At 42.9% G+C, this 18,958-nt stretch overlaps 1 long non-coding RNA gene across 5 annotated transcripts in view; it reads left to right on the top strand.

Annotated features, from left to right (window-relative positions):
• LOC128929867 (uncharacterized) overlaps positions 1-18,958 on the top strand; it is a 63,899-nt gene that overhangs the window by 19,724 nt on the left and 25,217 nt on the right. For 3 of the 5 annotated variants that reach the window (XR_013527851.1, XR_013527849.1, XR_013527850.1), the window contains 6 exons: positions 2,184-2,267; positions 2,345-2,403; positions 2,743-2,797; positions 10,737-10,826; positions 11,350-11,416; positions 14,592-14,642. This is a non-coding gene — a long non-coding RNA (uncharacterized LOC128929867). Of the gene's footprint in view, positions 1-2,183; positions 2,268-2,344; positions 2,404-2,742; positions 2,798-10,134; positions 10,827-11,349; positions 11,417-14,591; positions 14,643-18,958 lie in introns of those variants that run through there. The other 2 variants (XR_008477079.2, XR_013527848.1) reach the window with 2 other exon arrangements.

Genomic DNA, 18,958 nt, shown 5'->3' with positions numbered 1-18,958 from the left:
TGACGATTAATTGGCAGAGGAGAATGCAAACATGAGGAAGTGGAGAAGTAGATGAAAAGGTCACCTTTAAGGAGCTTGGCTATGACAGGTGAAAGCAAAGGGCCACAGATAAGAAGTGCATAGCCTGAGGGAGGGTTGGTTACCAAAAGGCAGGTCCGGAGATGTGCACATGCTTTGGGGAAAGAGTTGTAGAAAGACAAAGGCTGGCGAGTCTAGACAGAGGGTGAGTACATTATGGAGAGAGACCTCTGAGAGGGTAGGAAAAGGTGGGACTGAGAAGGCAAGCAAAGGCATCCACTCAATTGGAAAAAGAACATGTCTTCTGCTTAGAGCAGGGAGCAACATGGTAGACAGAAAAAAAACTGAAGAGAGCAGAAAGTTGGGCAAATTCCAAAATTGAAATCTATGCCTTTGTCCCCTTCATAGCCACTAGCCCAAATGGGCATGTCCTGTGCTCTAGGTAAAGAGAGTAGTGCCTAACGACTTAAAAAGGTGTTATATCAGGTAGGATATTTGCCTCCACAAATAACTGAAAGCCCAACATTAAGGATTTATTGTTTAACTGTATTGGCTTAAAGAATAAAGGTGACTTAATTTGTTCATTCAACTGAAAAGTCCAGAGATTCATGGTGATCAGTTGTATTAGCTGCCTTTCTCAGAGTTGTTCAGATCTGTTTGCCTCCAGGTTGTGGCTTCATTTTAAATGTGGCAGTGACATAGTAGAGGAGTTCTGGGTCTCATCACCATACGTGAAAACCTTCAGGACCAAGAAAATGTTTCTTTAGAGTATGTAAGCTTCTGGTGCAAAACAGCCCAACAGACCTCCCCTTACATCTCATTAGCCCAAACTGCTTTCCTGTTCATGAATCTTTCCACATGGCAGGGAAATCCCCTTGAAGGGACAGCTCACCAATTGCTGGGTAGGTTCCTGAATCCATCATTGACAGGAGGTGCGGTATTTAGTGTGAACTGGCCATTCTCAGGCTGAGCACTGCCATACAAGTGTGTGCTGGGCATTTTGAGTTGTTAGAATGATGGCAAGTGGAGGTCAGGGATGCTAAACATCCTAAGATGCATCTGAGAGCCCTGCAGAGCAAAGAACTAGTCAGCCCCAAGTGCCGATTGCACCTGATGCGAAAAGAATACTACTGGAGGGCCAGACATGGTGGCTCACACCTATAATCCCAGCACTTTGGGAGGCTAAGGCAGGCAGATTGCTTGAGCTCAGGAGTTTGACATTAGCCTGGGCAACATGGTTAAACCCCGTCTCTACAAAAACTTCCAAAGTTAGCCGAGCATAGTGGCATGCACCTGTAGTCTCAGCTATTTGGGAGGCTGAGGCACGAGAATTGCTTGACCTGGGAGGCTTAGATCATGCTACTGCACTCCAGCCTGGGCAACAGAGAGAGGAGTGTCTAAAAAAAAAATACTGTGTAGGCAAGAGACCCACACTTGTAGCTCACTGGCTGGGTGGTAGGATATGGGTGTTGAAAAACGTCTGGAAGAAAGGAGGAAGCTGCAGCAGGGAAGGCAACCCACGACGGCTACTATAGATGCAGATTTTGGAGGCAGAGAGCCTGGGATTTAAAACTTGGCTCTACTACTTTTAAGCTGTGTGATCAAGCTAATAAAACGTTAAAAGCCTTACTTTCTTTAATAAGTAGAAAAGGAAAAATAATACCTGCTCTTAAGATTACTGAGATTAATGATAGAATGTATGAGTCTGTCAAACACCCTGGTCCGCAGAAGGGGCTCAATGTCTGGTTTCCTTTGTTCTTGCTAGGATGTGCATTAGTTTACAGGGTAGCCACTTGATAGCATCTGAAGGGATCAGTACCTGGCTATTTCCAACAAATGTGTTTTGAGGTGCTAATATCTTCTAAAGAGGGTGTGAGCCATCGTTTAAACCATTAGATCAGGAACATTGCAGATGGTCCCAGCACAATGTGTATATGTCACAGATGGCTCTAATGGCAAGTCTCTATTAATAAGCAAGAGTAGACATATCAGTTTTAGCTCTGGGTTTTTCTTTCCTTCTTAACTATACTGTTGCTGTATAAAATAAATGTATGCACACATTTGCTTCTCTCCTCCCCCCTCCATATATATTTTAATGTATATATATAGTACATACTTTTAATATGTATATATTAACAAAAAATATATATATTTTTCTTATATAGATGGAGACTCGTTATCTTACTGGTCTCAAACTCCTGGGCTCAAGTGATCCTCCTGCCTTGGCCTCCTTCCTAAAGTGCTTACAGGTATAAGCCATCATGTTCAACTTGTTTTATGATTAGGCAAAGATGCACAAGAAAATAATCTCCATTCTGTTTTTCAGGCCAAGTGCAGTGGCTCACACCGTCACTTTGGGAGGCCAAGGGAGGTGGATTGCTTGAGGTCAGGAGTTCAAGACCAGCCTGACTAACACGGTGAAACCCTGTCTCTACTAAAAATACAAAAATTAGCTGGGCATGGTGGTTGGTGTCTGTAATCTCAGTCACTCAAGAGGCTGAGGCAGGAGTATCACTTGAACCCAGGAGGCGGAGGTTTTAGTGAGCTAAGATCCTGCCACTACACTCCAACCTGGGTGATAGAGCGAGACTCCGTCTCAAACAAACAAAAAGAAAACGAATAATCTCCATTCTCTTTTTTGCTGCATCAGCTTCCCTTCAAACACAGGCCATTATGGACACTGGTCTCTGTTTGGAGGTTAACTTATATATTTTTTTCTTCCAGATTCTATGTAAATTATTGATTCCTCTGGAAAAGCCTCCTCAATTTTCCGGATTAGGTAGGTCTTTTGTTTTTGTTCTCATAGTCTTGTGTTTTTGTTGTTTATTGCTACGTTACAAATCGCTGCAAAATCCAGTGGTTTAAATACTAACAGGGTATCATTTCTCATAATTCTTTTGGTTGGTTGATATATTAGTCTGTCTCACACTGCTATAAAGAACTACCTGATACTGGGTAATTTGTAAAGAAAAGAGGTTTAATTGGCTCACATTTCCACAAGCTGTACAGGAAGCATGGATGGGGAGGCGCCAGGAAACTTACAGTCATGGCAGAGGTGAAGGGGAAGCAGGAACAATCTTCACCTTGTGGAGCAGGATAGAGAGAGTGTAACAACTGGATCTCGTGAGAACTCATTATTATGAGAACAGCAAGGGGGAAATTCGCCCTTGTGATCCAATCATACCCCACCAGGTCCCTTCCCCAACATTGGAGATCTCAGATTGGCAGATTTGGGTCGGGACACAGTGTCAAACCGTATCAGTTAATCAGGTGGTTCTGGTTCACGGGGTGTTGTGTCAGTTGGGGTGCTGAGATAGCTGCAAGGTCACAAGTCTGGTATATCAAGCTGGCCACCTACTGGGAGCTCAGTGGGGGTTTTTGGCTAGGCTCCTTGGTTAACTCTTACGTGGACCTCTTATGTGGCTGCTTGGGCTTCCTCCCCAGGCTGGCAACTGGATTCTAAGAAAGTGCATTACAAGAGGCTTAATCCTATGTGCAAGTTCATCAAACTTCTGCTTACACTATGTTTGGAATGTCCCAATGGTGAAAGTTAATTGTATGGCCAAACCCAGTGTCAACATGAAAGGAGATTACTCGAGGGCAAAATACCTGAAGGCATGATTCACTGAGGCCACCAAAGTCTATCACATCTAGTGAATCTTTCCTTTATAAGACTCAACATTGTTTCCAATTATGTATTTTTTTGTGTTATTTACTATCGCTATCTCTTAGTAGGCACTAAAATCCATGAAAACAGAGACCTTTTTGTATTTTGTTAAGCATTGTGGAATGGAACCTAAAATGCAATTGAAAAGTTCCGAAGAGACCCAAGTGGCTGAGAAACTAACAATAGACACCATCATGCAGGGCTTGCAATAGGAATTGTTCAAAACTGGTCTGTCCAGGGTTGGCTGATTCACACTATTTTGGAGAGAGTCTCACCTCAAGTCAAGTAAGAGGATTTAAAAATGACTTGGAAAACTTAACATATGGCTATTGGATTTGGGGACACTATCCAGGGAGAAGAACCAGAGATTGGGGTCAGTCATATGGCCAAGGGTTTAATCAATCATGCCTTCATAATGAGACCTCAATAAAAGCTCTGGACACCTAGGTTTGGAGGAGCTTCCCGGCTGGTGAATACAGTGAAGTGCTGGGAGGGTGATGCTCCCTGACTCCTCCAGGGAAGGGCAGTGAAGCTCTGTGTTCCCTCCCAGACCTTGGCCTATGTAATCTTTTAGTTTTTAAATTTTTCACTGTTTTTTAATATCTTGATACCTATGTGTATTCTTCACAATAAAACTATTATTTCATATATAGCATGTTTCTGAGTTCTGTGAGTCATTCTGGTGAATTATCAAACCTGAAATGGTTGTGGGAACTCTCAAATTTGCATCCAGTTAGAGTATGAGTGGCCTGGGATCCCCTGAAGCTTATAGCTGGTGTCTGAAGTGCGAGCTGTCTTGTGAAGGACAAAGTCCTTGACTTGTGGAGTCTGTGCCAGCTCTGGTTGGTTAGTGTCCGAAACGAATTGCAGTACACTCAGTCACTCTGTTCGTGTTGTTACACTAAGTTGGCAATGAAATGAAACGCTGTATAATTAGCCATCCAAATATTTAGTTGTTTAAAATAATTTAAAAATTGGGCTGGGTGCAGTGGCTCACACCTGTAATCCTGGCACTTTAGGAGGCTGAGCAGATCACTTGAGGTCAGGAGTTCAAGACCAGCCTAGCCAACATGGTGAAACCCCATCTCTACTAAAAATGCAAAAATTAGCCAAGCATGGTGGTGCATGCTTGTAGTCCCAGCTACTCAGGAGACTGAGGCTGGAATCGCTTGAACCTGGGAGGTGGAGGTTATAGTGAGCCCAGATCATGCCACTGTACTCTAGCCTGAGCAACAGAGTGAGACTCCATCTCAAAAAGCAAACAAACAAAAGCAAGTGAACACAAAATTGATTTCTTATAGTTCTGTAGGTTGCTTGGGCTCAGGTGATTGCCCTTCACTTTGAGCTCTGCTTTGCAGATGTGAGAAAGCAGGTGAGGCCTGGGCAAACGGTGCCTGGGCAGGGTTGGCTAGAGCAGCCTGGGATGGCTGGGCGTCTTTCTCTCTTCATAGTAAACCTGACTTTTCTCACAGCAGGGTGATTTTAGTGCAGTCAGACTTCTTGTATGGTGGCTGACTTCTCCATGATTGAGTGTTCCAAGAGATAGGAAGTGGAAGCTGCTATTCCTTCGACAACCAGTCCTGAAAATGAATACAGCTTTACTTCCTGGCAGGCTATTGGGTAAAACAGTCACAAAACCCACCCAGACTTAAGAGGATGGGACATACAACCCCACTTCTTGATGGAAGGAATATCAGATAATTTATGGCCATATTTAATCTGCTTCATGTTCTTTTTGGCGTTTGATAATGTTTACCACAAATGATAATGACTTTATGTAGCCTTATTTTTCTTTTATCTCAGACTATTCTTCATTGATCTTCAAATCTGTGATTTCCTTCACTACTTAAACATCCCCTTCCTTTTTCTCTCTCATTACTCATTTACACTCAAAATCATAACCACCCATATGATGCCAATCACTACCTTTAGGCTAATGATCTCCTAGATCTCTAAAGATAGTTTCTCTTGTCTTCTGACCCACATAGCGAAGAACCTTTACAATATCTATTGACAGCATCTGAGCAGGCTTTGTGCTTTTTAAAGACAAAACTTGAAGGTGTCAAGATCTTCCTTGTATTGTTGACCTAGGAGTGACCTGCTTCCATTCGACTCTGCCCACATTCATGGCAACCTGCACATTTCCAGGATGACCTAGGTCATATAACCCAAAAATTCCATTCAAGAGTGGTAAGAAGGCTAATTGGCTATGTGAACAAGAATGATTTATGTGAACATTTAAAAAATACTTACTGCGTGATCTGCATTTAGTGATTTCCAGGTCACTCAGCTATAAGAAGCACAGACATGGTTTGTATATTTCTATTAATTATACCTTATCATAATTGCACTTTTGTAGTTAAGAAATGAACATCTCAATCAGCCAATTCATGATCCACAGCATTCATTTCTATTAAGAAAAAGTACAGTTGGATCCTTTCTCACAAAGTATACAGACGTGATATTCTATAGTAAAAACAAACTGGTAGTTGTCCCTGAAAACATACTTAAAAAGGGATATAAATTTGAAAGACTCACTCGGTTAAAAAAAAAAGAAACAGACTATTGATATGGTTTGGCTCATGTCCACACACAAATCTCATGTCAAATTGCAATTCCCAATGTTGCACGGAGGGGATGGGGGATCTGGTGGGAAGTGATTAGATCATGGGGCAGATACCCTCTTTGCTGTTCTAGTGATAGTGAGTGAGTTCTCATGATATCTGGTTGTTTAAGAGTGTGTAGTACTTCTCCCTTCACTCTCTTTCTCCTGCCCACCATATGAAGATGTGCCTGCTTCCTTTTTGCCTTCCACCATTATTGTAAGTTTCCTGAGGCCTCTCCAGCCATGCTTCCTGTATAGCCTATGGAACTGTGAGTCAATTAAACCTCTTTTCTTTATGAATTACCCAGATGCTGCTATTTCTTTATAGCACTGTCAGAATGGACTCATAAAACTATGAACATTGTTTAAGTCATATCACTGGTTATTTCCAAGGTACAAGGACTTATGTTCTGGAATGGAGCAACAATGTAGTCTCTTTCCTATAATTGCACTGGATTTTGGACTAATTTCATAATCAGTCTATTCTACAAGTATTTGAGTTTATCGATGTATCATAGTTTGGCACCCCAAGTCTGATGCCATCTTCAGTGAAATTCAACAAACAGTGATAAGGCACTGTGTTCAGTGCTGTGGAGGACAGAAAGATGCCTAAGGGGTTCAGGTTAGTGGCAGAGAGAGAGGAGTGACAGGTAACTAGAAGATTGAAGCTAGACGTGAGTACCAAGGAGGTATGGGCAGTGTTGTAGAGTACAGGGGAATTGACTATTGCTTCTCATTTGAAGGGAGGGAGGGATGGGGAAAACATTCCAGACTGGTAGGGGAACAGAGGGGAGAAGGCATGGAGCGGGAGAGTTCAGGCTGTGATTGGGAATAGGGAGTGAACCCCTGGCTTGAGCACAGGAGTATCCAGGGGTGACCACCAAGGAGAAAGACTGAATAAAAAAGTGGGATGGGATCATGGAAAGCTCTTTCAGAAAGAGATGAGTCATCCAGGCTTTGGAGCATAATTGGTACTTGCTCTCAGTGCTGTTCCATGACTGTATCTCTCAAGGAGTACCATGTCATGAACTCTTGATTGCATGGGTGTCTTGTCTCACTCTTCCCTTTAAAATAAAAAACAAACAAAAAATCTGTCTTTGACTGAATCCCCTTCTAGTAAGTGTTTCCTAAATAGGCAAGCCAATCAGAAGAGGGTGGAATCCCTGTCTCTAATTTCTCCATTTATAATGCATTCTTTAAAAACCCTCAACTCCACCTCTATCAACAAAAACCTACTTTAAAAAAAATTACACAAGATACATATTTATTAAAGAAAAAATTTTAAAATATCCATGAGCAAAAGTATAATGTTAAAATTCATCTGTCATCCAATGCCTCAAAAGTAATTATAGGTGAAATTTGTTGGTTTTCTGTTCTTTTCTCTGTAAATGTATTCATGTATTATCTATCTGAGCATACAAAGCTGGATTTATGAAAATGAATACTGATCAATACTATATACTTGCTTTACTTATCAATACTATATGACTACTATTCCATGTCTTTAAATGCTTTTCTACAACTTCTATTTTTTTGTTTTGTTTTGTTTTTTGGAGACAGAGTCTTGCTCTGTCTCCCAAATGGAGTGCAGTGGTGTGATCTCTGCTCACTGTAACCTCTGCCTCCTGGGCTCAAGTGACTCTTGTGCTGCAGCTTCCCAAGTAGCTGGGATTACAAGTGTGCAGCATCATGACTGACTAATTTTTGTCTTTTTAGTAGAGATGGCACTTCGCCATGTTGGCCAGGCTGGTCTTGAACTCCCGGCCTCAAGTAATCCACCCACCTTGGCCTCCAAAAGTTCTGGGATTATAGGCATGAGCCATCCCATCCAGCTCTACAATTATGTTTTGTTTTAAAGAAATGGGATCTTGCCATGTTGCCCAAGCTAGAGTGCAATGGCTATTCACAGACATAATCTTTTTTTTTTTTTTTAGTGAATGAGAAGTTCTTATGTTGCTCATGCTGACCTCGAACCTGTAGCCTCACCTCCTTACACACCAGGACAACTGCCTGAGCCACCGTGGCTTCCTCACAGACACAATCTTAATGCACTATAGCCTTGAACTCTTGGGCTCAAACAATCCTCCTGCTTCAGCCTCCCAAGTAGCTATGAATAGAGAGGCATGAGCTACCACTCCAGGACAACTTGAATTTTTTTAAGGCCAGATTTATTAAGGTATAATTTATATACATTAAAACTCACCATTTTAAAGCACTCAGTTTGGTGATTTTGACAAATACATACAGTCATGTAAGCACCACAAAAACCAAGTTACAGGACATTTCTGTCATCCCCAACTTCCCTTTTTCTCTCCAGCCCCTTGAAACTATGAATATAATTTTCTATCCTAGTTTTATCTTTTTCAGAATGTTGTAGAAATGGAATCATACAGTATGTAGCTGTGTGTGTGTGTGTATGTGTGTGTGTGTGTGTGTGAGAGAGACTTTTCACTTAAAATTGGGCTTTTGTGATACATTCATGTTGTTTAATGTACTAGTAGTTCATTTCTACTCATTGATGGGTAGTGTTTCATTTTGTGGATGTACCACAGGTGGTTTATCCATTCACCAGTAGATAGATATTTGAGTTGTTTCTGGTTTTTGGCAATCATTAGTAAAGCTGCTATAAACATTCGTGTGCAGGTCTTTGTGTTGACCTACATTTTCATTTATCTTGGATAAATTCCTAGGAGTGAGGTTGCTGGGTCCTATACTAAGAACATGTTTAGCTGTAAAAGGCTGCCGACTGTTCTGTGGTGGGCAGATCTATGCAAACGTACCCCGAAGTCCAAAAAAGAGGCTGACAAATCCAGTTTTTTAGAAAGAAACATTTAATAGGGACTTACAAGCAGAAGCCTGTGCTGCGTTTGGGGCAGCAGAGAGAGAGAAGGTGGATCCTGGTACTATTATACCCAAGACCCAGGGCTTATGTACCATAGAAGGGGAAGGTTCAGAAGGCATGTATAAGACAATTGAGGTATGATAACATCAAGGTTGTTTGACCTAAGGACAGGGTTTACAGTGAGTACCTGCTCTTACAGGAAGAACAATAGATAAGCTGGCAAACTTAGTGGCCTTTTCAGACGGGGTTAATCAGAAGCCAACATGGTGGATTAACTTTCAAGATGGAGTTGCTTTGGCCTGCACACAAATTGTTTTCCGAAGTGCTGCTGCCATGTTTTGTTCCTACCAGTAATGTAGGAAAGCTCTAGTTGCTCCACATCTTCAGCAGAATTTAAACAAAATTAGCCATTCTAGGCCGGGCACGGTGGCTCACACCTGTAATACCAGTACTTTGAGAGGCCAAGGCAGGCAGATCATTTGAGGTCAGGAGTTTGAAAACAGCCCGGCCAACATGGTGAAACCTTGTCTTTACGAAAAATACAAAAAGTAGACGGGGGTGGTGGCACGCACCTATAATCCCAGCTACTCAGGAAACTGAGGCAGGAGAATTGCTTGAATCTGGGAGACTGAGGTTACAGTGAGCAGAGATCATGCCGCTACACTCCAGACTGGGCAACAGAGTGAGATTCCATCTCAAAAAAAAAAAATTAGCCATTCTAGTGTATGCGAAGTGCTATCTCATGGTGGTTGTAATTTGCATCTCCTTATGCCATTAACATCTTTTCTGTGATAAAAATGCCTGTTCAAATCTTTTGTCATTTTTTGGGGGGAAGGGAGTTATTTGTCCTATTAGTAAATGCAACCTTATTTTTATAATTATATAAACAGACTCAGGGATAATGAGATTTGGAGAGCCTATCTCTCAGATTTGAGAGCCTAACACTTATACAATTGGGGAAGCTCTCTTTAGAAAAAGACTATAGAATTATTTATACAAATAAATAAATAATTTATTTAATAATTTGTTTTTATAAATAAATCTCTCTTGGTATGCACTTATTTTGTTTTGTTTTAGAGATCTTGTATTGCTATATTGCCCAGACTGTACTTGAACTCCTAGGACCAAGGGATCCTGCCATCTCAGATTCCCAAGTAACTGGGATTGCAGACATGAGCCATCGTGCCTGGCTCTCTCCCAGTGTACTGAAGGGCTCCATGCAAGTGAGGAGCCCAAAGCTTAATTTCCATTAGCTTCATGGTAAATCTGCCCCAGAGAGAACATAATTGGTTTACCTAACATCCTGTTTTTGTACACGGAAGTTGATTCTTTTTTTCTCTTTTTTAAAACTTTTTTATTTTGAGTTGCTTAACCATTAAAACCCATATTCTGATGAATAGCTTGTAACTAAATCTTGACATAGATAAATACTCACTTCCTTGAGATAATTTTCTAGTAGTAGAATAGCTGGGTCAAATGATAGGATCATATTAAAAACTTCTGCCACAAAAATTCATATAATTTACAATTCTTCTAACAGTATCTGAGTATCCCTTTCACACTCACCAATTCTGATCATAGTCTTTACTTTGTTTTCTAATGAGTCCATCTCCATTTGACTTGACTCAAGTTTCTACCTCCACTATGTCACTGAAACTGCGTGGTACATTACCGAAGACCAAAGACCAAATCCAGTGAGTTCTTTTCACTTTTCATCTTCTCATTTCTGCGTCATTTCATATTGCTGACCATTGTAGCATTCCGGGGGAAAGAGCAGGTGTGACATCTGCGGTTCTTCTGGAGCCTCTGGGGTCACCCTCCTTGCCCTGCTGACCTGGCCCTCTCTTGCATTGCCTCCCCCTAAGAACCATAATCCTAGGGTTCTTCCTGGACTCTTTTTTTCCTTTTCCTTCCCTTCCTACCTACCTACCTGTGCTGGCTAATTTTATATATCAGTTTGACCAGTCTGTGTCACTGCTCTACTTTAAGGTAATGCTTGCCTTTCCCTATGCAGGCTGTGGCCATCCCAAGCTGCGCATCAGGCTATTTTTTGCACATTGATGGTACTGTTAAATTGAATGTCATGGCCCTTGTGAAAGGATGACATGCACGTTCATAAAGTGTTCCACATTTATAAATAACATTTTTGAATTAAAATTATTTTTAAAAATAAACTGAATGTGTTCTCTGCTATTTTCACCCAAAACATCCATCCAGTGACCATTTACTCATCTTTCAAGACTCAGAAGCCAGCTCTGGTACCAAGCCTTTTCTGATCTCCCAGGTAAAATCAATATTTCTCGTACTAACTTTTTTGTTTGTTTGTTTTTTAGAGACAGGGTCTTACTCTGTTATCCAGGCTGGAGAGAGTAGCACAATCATAGTTCACTGCAGCCTTGTATTTCTGGGCTCAAGTGATCCTCCCACCTCAGCCTCCTAAGTATCTAGGACTACAGGCGTGTCACTACATCTGGCTAATTTAAAAATTTTTATTTTTTAAAAAGACCAGTGTGGTAGTATAATTTCTTTAAATTTATTATAGAGATAGGGTTTTGCTATGTTGCCTAGGCTGGCCTTGAACTCCTGGCCTCCAGCAATTCTCCTTCCTTGGCCTCCCAAAGTGCTGAGATTATAGTTGTGAGCCACCAAGCCCAGCCCCCAGACTCACTTTGAACATAGCATCTGAAACACTTTATTGCACTTATTTATTTACATATGTGGCATCTAAATAAACAGCAAACAATTCCTGATTAGACTGGGAATTAATTTTCACTTTCATATCCTGAGTACCCAGCATAGAGTCTGACTCAATACAGATGTGTATTCGTGCTTGATGAATAAGCAAATGAATTAATTATTGTGGAAACAGCATTGTTCTAGGAATTCAATTACACAAGCCCACCCCTGGATCAACCTATTTACTTGATAATTTACTTGCTCTGTAGGTAGCCTTGAGATTCACTGGAAAGGAGCTGGTAAAAACATGAGCAAGTGACAGAATCTGTGACAGTCACGTGGGCAGAATGTATTGAGACTGTCACGTGCGTCTCCAAAAATAATTTGTTTTCAATATTCATCTTATGACAAGTAATCCACATTGTGTTGATGTCAAAAGGTTTGGATTCCTAAAAGAGCTGAGACTAAGAATAATTCATGTCGCAAAAGTAATACACATCTTGCTGCTGATCTGTAGAGACTGAAAGCAGAAACCATGTATAAACAGAAGTCAGGGAGGCTGGACACAGTGGCTCATGCCTGTAATCCTGTTAGCAGTGGCGAATTTGTGTGGGTCTGCAGCAACTCAATTCTTACCTCCTAAAAGGAAAACATTCAGGGGATATAAGGCAGAGGCAGAGACTGAGACAAGCTTTAGAGCAGGAGTGAAAGTGTAATGAAAAGTTTTACAGCAGGAACAAAAGGAAGTAAAGTACTCTTGGAAGAGGGCCAGGTGGGCAACTTGAGAGATCCGAGTGCGTCGTCTGGACCCTTGATTTTTGGTTGTAAACATTGGCATGGGCATGGTTCTAGGGTTCTGTGTCTCCCCTCCCTTGATTTTTCCTTGGGGTGCGTTGTCTGCATGTGCAGTGGCCTGCCAGCCTTTGAGAGGGGCCACATGCGCAGTGTGTTTACTGAAGTTGTGTACATGTTCATTTGTGGCGTTTTTCCTTCACCAGTTGAGTGTTTCTAGATATACCAGTTAGACTCCTCCATTTTGCTTTTTGGCATGCATGCTTGAGCCCACTTGCCTAACTCCTGAGATCTTATTGGGAAGCTGCTGATAACCAGCTTCAGGGGGTTCTATCTACTGGGAGACTGCCCTTCCCTGACACCAGCTGCAACTAATTATTATTTCAGCGAGGCAGTTTAACAACTGCCTGATCATTACCTGGTGGTCGCCTGACATATCTGGGGACTGGGGCGCTCTCATGTCTTGCTCATGTCTGCCTAGCTACCTAAAAATCTCAGCACTTTGGGAGGTTGAGTCCAGAGGATCACTTGAGCCCAGGAGTTCAAGACCAGTCTGGGCAACATAGTGAGACCCTATCTCTAAAAAAACAAAAAAAAATTTTTTTTTAATTTGCTGGACACTGTTGCATATACCTGTGGTCCCGGCTACTTGGGAGGCTGAGGTAGGAGGATTGCTTGAGCCTGGGAGGTGGAGGCTACAGTGAGTCTGATTGCACCACTGCACTCTAGCCTGGTTGACAGAATGAGACCCTGTCTCAGAGGAGAGGGCAGGGAAAGTCAGGGAGCTGCATCCTGTCGTGGTGGAACTGACATCAGCTTCTATATTACACAATCTGGCAAGTGGTATAGGGCTGCGAAGGAATTTCCCCTTGACTCTCACAAACCTGGGAAGGCAAAGTATAGCCTTGTGCCTCCATACATGGTGCATGGTAATGAGGCTGCCCCAGCATTGATAATTATCCAGAAACCCTGGGTAGCTCTTGGGTTTTCTCAATCCATCCTACGCCTTCAGGTAAATCTGTTTAAGAAAAAACTTGCAGCTGGGCATGGTGGCTCACACTCTAATCCCAGCACTTTGGGAGGCAAAGTCAGGAAGATTGCTTAAGCCCAGAAATTTGAGACCAGCCTAGGAAAAACAGTGAGACCCATTTCTTTTCTTTTCTTTTTTTTTTTTTTGAGACGGAGTTTCGCTCTTGTTACCCAGGCTGGAGTGCAATGGCGCGATCTCGGCTCATCGCAACCTCCACCTCCTGGGTTCAGGCAATTCTCCTGCCTCAGCCTCCTGAGTAGCTGGGATTACAGGCACGCGCCGCCGTGCCCAGCTAATTTTTTGTATTTTTAGTAGAAACGGGGTTTCACCATGTTGACCAGGATGGTCTCGATCTCTTGACCTCGTGATCCACCCGCCTCGGCCTCCCAAAGTGCTGGGATTACAGGCTTGAGCCACCGCGCCCGGCCCAGTGAGACCCATTTCTACAAAAATATTTAAAAATTAGCCAGGCATGGTGGTGTGTGCCTGAGGTGGGAGAATTGCTTGAGCCTGGGAAGTTGAGGCTGCAGTGAGCTGTGATTGTTCCACTGCATGCCAGCCTGGGTGATAGAATGAGACCTTGTCTAAAAAAAAAAAAAAAAATCTTGCATTCAACCTGTCCTCCAATTTAACCACTAGGGGAAAAGAGGTGAAAATAAAAGGTAAGATTCTCAACTAATCTTTGTTTTCATTCCTTTTTCTTGGTGGCACAATTTTCCTGAAAGATTAAACACCTTCTTGAAGCATGGGTCAGAATGTCTCCCTTTCTTCCATGGGTCTTACAGTTTAGGCTTAGATATTCCATAACAACCATCCCAGTGATGAGGGCGGCAACAGCACCACAGGAGCAGCAGCCACTGTTTTCGTGGACTGTTTTCTGGGCACTGCACTAATCATTTTGCCTGCATTACCTCAAGCAGTACCCCTATGTGATACATATTTTTATATATCCACTTTACAGATGAATAACCAACTCAAGGAGATGAGGACATTGGCCAAAGCCACACAACTAGTAAGTGACAGAGGTGTGGGATGAAGCCAGCTGTGGCTGGCTCTGAGCTCCTCTAAACCCCTCCTGAACTCTGATGATTCTGCAGCATAGACTCTAAAACTTATACTGATGGTTTTATGTTTCTTCAAATATTTGAGTTGACCGAATAAATTTATGTGCATAGCATAGTCATGCACAATGATAAGAAAATATATAACAACTTGAAAAAATATGTCCTTGGATTCTTCTAATTAAAAAAATAATTCACCAGGCATGGTGGCTCACACCTATAATCTCAGCACTGTGGGAGGCCAAGGCAGGTGGATCACTTGAGCGCAGGGGTTTGAGACTACCCTGGATACCAGATTGAGACCTTATCTCTACAAATAATTTAAAAATTAGCTGGGCCTGGTGGTGTGCTCCTGTAGTCCACCCAAGTCCCATTTGGGTGGCTGAGGTGAGAGGATTGCTTAAGCCTAGGAGGTTGAGGTTACAGTGAGCACTGATCATGCCATTGTATTCCAGCCTGGGGTGAGACATAGCAAGATGCTGTCTCAAAAAAAAAAAGAAAGAAAAGAAAAGAAAAAATCCAGCCAACCAATCCAATCCACAGAAAAAAACCTCTGAGGGGGCCGAATGCAGTGACTCATGCCTGTAATTCCATCACTTTGGGAGGCCGAGGTGGATGGATCACCTGAGGTCAGGAGTTCGACACCAGCCTGGCCAACATGGCAAAACCCCATCTCTACTACAAATAGAGAAATTAGCCAGGCATGGTGTTGCACAGCTGTAATCTCAGCTACTGGGGAGGCTGAGGCAGGAGAATCGATTGAACCCAGAAAGAGGAGGTTGAAGTGAGCCAAGATCCTGCCACTGTACTACAGCCTGGGTAACAGAGTGAGACTGTCTCAGAACAACAACAAGAACAACAAAACAAAAACACAAAAAAACCTCTCAGGTTGGTTTTTGTCCTACGCAGAACTACATTCTAAATATTGGTGGAGCGGCAGGTTCTCGGATGTGTGAGTCATCTGGTGAGTCATTTTTCACCACCAATGTGTACTCCATTCCCAAATTCCATATCAGTTAGAGCTTAAAGCATGAACTTTGAAAGTCTTAAATTATTTACGATATGTCTCACTGGTCGATCAGATGAATATTTTTCCTAGCATTGGTTCTGACCAACCACTGCTTCAAATGTGTTAAATTTCCAGTGAGGTTGTTTATCCTCCTACTTCTACAAGTTCGTTTCTTCTAAGCTTTGTCTCTTACTAAACGCGTCAGGGTTTTTTGATTGTTTGCTTTGTCCTTTTCTCAGGTTTAATGATCCTTCCCTGCCAGCATGTATGAATCATGGGTAATGACAAGCCTGGAAGGTGTAGGAAATATGTTCTTGCTTTTATCCTGGTGTGGTTGTTACAACACTGATTGGGGGTCAGCCCTCCCACCTACACCCCCTTGCTCTAAGGATACCTGATTTTTTTGTTGAAATCATAAAATCTGCTGAGTTACGGGCATTAGATGGCAGGGGAAAGATTAAGCTCATTCTCCGCCTAAACATCTTTTTAATCAAGGGAGAGACGGTTCAGCCAGAAGGAAGTGGTGGTATTGATGAGCCAGTGGGGCCGCTGTTACTCCCACCCTTGGGAATCATAAATACCTCCAGGTTGCCAACACTCCCGACTCATCTTTATCTCTTTGAAATTGGTATCCTGGTTCCAGATACCTGCTACCATTCATGACTGGCTCAGAATTCTCAGAGGATCGGATCACAAAATTTGCCCTCAGGCGAGCCCTAGCCAGCAGTTATGGCAGTTGGGGCAAAAAAGTATAAAACCTTCTCAAGTTAGTTTTGCAATTTTGGGCTGGGCACAGTAGCTTATGCCTGTAATCTCACCACTTTGTAAGGCCAAGGCAGGAGAATTCCTTGAGCTCAGGAATTTGAGACCAGACTGGGCAACATAGTGAGACCTTTTCTCTATTTATATATTTAAAATATAATTAAAAATAAAGGCAATTTTATAATTTTAACTAATCATTCTTACTGAATAGGTGCTGACATTTATACAATCACTATTTAAAGTGGTGTGCTTGCTACCTGTAGGGGGCCTGGGACAAAGCTTTGTCACCCCGCCATTTCTGTGTGTCCCTGTGCTGGCCTCTGATGTGCAGCTTCAGTCTCCCTTAGCAACCAGGATTGGTTACTCCCATACCCAAGGAGTGCTGTCTTCAGCAGCCTTTGCCATCAGTCCCTTCAGAGCAACCTCAGCTGAGGAGAGCCTCATTTCCCCGGACGGTGCTCCCATCCTAACAAGGTGCATATCTGACTAATGGACCCCAGGGTATAAAGGCCTCCTCTCTTTTTTAAAAAAAATTATTCATTATACTTTAAGTTCTGAAGTACATGTCCAGAACGTGCAGGTTTGTAACATAGGTATACACATGCCATGGTGGTTTGCCGCATCCATCACCCTGTCATTTACATTAGGTATTTCTCCTAATGCTATCCATCTCTGATCTCCCCGCCCCCTGCTATTTCTCCCCTAGGACCCCGCCCTCTACAGGCCCTGGTGTGTGATGTTCCCCTCTCTGTGTCCATGTGTTCTCATTGTTCAACACCCACTTATGAATGAGAATGTGCCGTGTTTGATTTTCTGTTCTTGTGTTAGTTTGCTGAGAATGATGGTTTCCATCTTCATCCATGTCCCTGAAAAGGACATGAACACATCCTTTTTTATGGCTGCATAGTATTCCCTGGTGTATACGTGAAAGGTCTCCTCTCTTGCTCCAACTTGGGACTACTTTGAATGTCCATGATAGCTCTAGAGCTCCTGTGGTTGTGGTGTTGGGCATTAGCTGAGACTGCCAGTGGGACGACACTGCAACCTGACTTCTCCCTTTGCTTCATCCTGCTTCTGTGATCTACCTCTAAGACACTCACTAATAAACATCCAGACAACCCCCTACAACAGTCCCCAAGCACCAAGCTCTTCCCTCATACATAAGAGGGTAGCACTGCTGAATGGAGCCAGGCAGACTATCAGTTCCATGATTAGATATCAATCAGGAAAAATGTACATCAGTGATGAAATGACATGTGTGGCTTCACCTTCTCAGCAATCATTCCCTTCTTCTGGTAGCAGATCCCATGTGTTCTTTAGAGACTCACCTAGTGCCCTTCCCATGCATGTGCTCCAGGTGGGTTGATTTTACCCCAGGCTCCAGGGATGGGCGTGTCACCCAGGGCTCTGTGTAGAGCATCTATCCACTTTGTCTGGCCACAGTGATTGACTCTGGAATGGACATGAGAGCCAGGGTGGCCTAATGAGACTCAATTCCAGGACTTTGCTTTTGGTGTGGAAGATGACTCACGTGTTCACCCCGTGCTGGAGGAGGTGAGCCAGAAGCTGCTGGATGGCTCAAGGAAAGCCTGCCTGAGACTAAAGATGGAAGAACGAAGCGGGGCGTGGTGGCTCACACCTGTAATCTTAGCACTTTGGGAAGCTGAGGTGGGTGGATTACTTGATCCCAGGAGTTCAAGATCAACTTGGGCAACTTGGCAAAATTCCATCTCTATAAAAAATACAAAAATTTGCCAGGCATGGTGGCTCATGCCTATAGTCCCAGCTTCTCAGGACATCCGGGCTGGCCTCAAACTCCTACACTCAAGTGATCTTCCAGCCTCAGCCTCCAAAAGTGCTGGGATTACAGAGGTGAACCACCAAGGCTGGCCATTTCAGTCTTTTATTATGGTTATGTTAGACCTAAGGAAAGAGGATCTCTCCAACCTTCTCCATGCTTCCTTTTCACCTACTCCCAGGCAAGATTCTAATCATTCCCTGCCTTTCTGATTGTGGGTCATAAGACCTCCTACCCTCATGCCCTGGGGGAAGGGATGCTGACATACTGAAGCTGCCATAAAAACCCAACAGAACTGGGTTCAGCAAGTGTCTCTGTGGCAGATTCATGGAGGTCCCTGGAGTGGGGTGTGTCTAGGGAGGGCATGGAAGCTCTGCACCCCTTCCCTCATACCTCACTCTGTGCATCCTTTTATCTGTATCCTTTATAATAAACTGGTAAATGTGTTTCCCTGAAGTCTGTGAGCTGCTTCACAAAATTAATAGAACCCAAAGAGGGGGTTGTGGGAACCCGAACTTGAATTGGGTTGATCAGAAGTTTCAGAGACACTTCTTGAAACCGTGCAGTCTCAAGAACAGAGCCCTAAACCTGTGGGATCTGACACTATATCCAGGGGGATAGTATTAGAATTGAATTCGGGGACACCCAGCTGGTATCCACTGCTTGGTGGTGGGAAAAACTTCTCACATATTTGGTCA

Source organism: Callithrix jacchus, chromosome 16 (genome assembly GCF_049354715.1).
Source record: "Callithrix jacchus isolate 240 chromosome 16, calJac240_pri, whole genome shotgun sequence".
Lineage (NCBI taxonomy): Eukaryota > Metazoa > Chordata > Mammalia > Primates > Cebidae > Callithrix > Callithrix jacchus.
This window is presented reverse-complemented; position numbering and strand designations above follow the sequence as displayed.